Source organism: Elephantulus edwardii, unplaced genomic scaffold, assembly GCF_000299155.1.
Source record: "Elephantulus edwardii isolate Elephantulus edwardi_28Jun2011 unplaced genomic scaffold, EleEdw1.0 scaffold00335, whole genome shotgun sequence".
In the NCBI taxonomy this organism is placed as follows: Eukaryota; Metazoa; Chordata; class Mammalia; order Macroscelidea; family Macroscelididae; genus Elephantulus; species Elephantulus edwardii.
Window position 1 is genome coordinate 1,520,834 of NW_006400085.1, and position 1,454 is coordinate 1,522,287.

The following is a 1,454-nucleotide window of genomic DNA, read 5'->3' on the forward strand; positions in this document are numbered from 1 at the left end:
TTCAAAGAAAATTACAAAACATTACTACAAGAAACAGAAAGAGACCTGGAGAAGTGGAAGAATATCCCTTGCTCATGGATAGGAAGACTCAATATTGTGAAAATGGCAATACTACCAAAGGCAATTTACATGTTAATGCAATCCCAATACAAATACCAATCCCATTCTTCAAGGAGATGGAAAAGGCAATCCTCAAAGCCCTGAATTAGCAAAGCACTCCTTAAAAATAGAAGAGAGACACAAAGACCAATGGAATAGAATTGAGAACCTGGAGATCACCCCATCTACCTATGGTCAACTGATTTTTGACAAGGAGATGAAATCAGTTTAGTGAGGAAGCAACAGCGCCTTTTTTTTAAGGAATTAGGAGTCTTTATTGGTCTCAGACCAGGAGACCACTGCTCTTGAGGACCTCTGTGTACTTGCTGATCCTCTTCCCCAGGATTTTCTCTGCCTGTTTTCGTACCCTCATGATTTGCTTCCTCTTCTGCATCTTGGCCTTATCTTTCCTCTTCTCCTCCAGGGTGGCCATCAAGCTCTGGTATTTCCAGCCCACCTTGTAAGCTAGGAGGCCCAGGTAGGCATACTTATGAGTAGGCTTTAGCTGTTCGACCTTGAGGGTGGCAGCGACCACCATCTGCTTTCTCTTTTCATAGGGTGGTAGGATCCTGTCAAACACTTTGAGGCGGTCCAGGGCAGCCTAGTCACGCTTGATCTTGTGTGGCAGCATGCCTCACACTGTCCGCCAGAAGATGCGTCTGGGGCACTGGAAGTGGTAGGGTCCTTGGGATAGGTTAGTGCACAGGCACTTGCTTGCGGAGGAAGGCCAGGTACTTCAATTTATTCCTGTAGAAGTTGCCAGAAATGTTGATGCCCTTACAGTGCACAACCACCACCTTTTAGCCCAGCAGCACCTGCTGGGCCACAATGGCCTCCAGGTTGCCCAGGAGATGGCCTTGGCCATCCAGCACCAGGACCTGCGACTCCACCATCTTCAGTAGCCACCTTGGAAAGCAAACTACAGCCTTTTTAATAAACCGTGTTGGCAAAATTGGAAAAGTATCTGCAAAAGACTCAAGCAAGATCCACACTTAACTCCTTATACAAAACCCAACTCAAGGTGGATCATAGACCTAGGACTAGAACCAAAGACTATGTTGTTGTTGTTGTTGTTTAATGCCGTCGAGTCGTAGATGACTCATAGCGACCCTATGAATGAACAGCCTGAGCACTGTTCGTACATAGAGTTTCCAGAGGCAAGCCATTTTGGAAGTGGATGCCACTCCTGCTTCCAGACCAAAGACTATAAGCTTCATTAAAGAAAAGCTTGGAAGAATGCTACAAGTCCTAATTCACAACATAAACAGTTTTCCAACTATCCTGAAAATCCTACAACCAGGAGAAGATAAAATAGATGAATGAGATCTTCTAAGAATCAAATCCCTATGCAAATC

At 45.0% G+C, this 1,454-nt stretch overlaps 1 pseudogene; it reads right to left on the reverse strand.

The window, feature by feature from the left end:
• Positions 1-382: 382 nt before the first annotated feature.
• On the reverse strand, positions 383-992 carry LOC102850705 (annotated as a pseudogene).
• Positions 993-1,454: the final 462 nt, after the last annotated feature.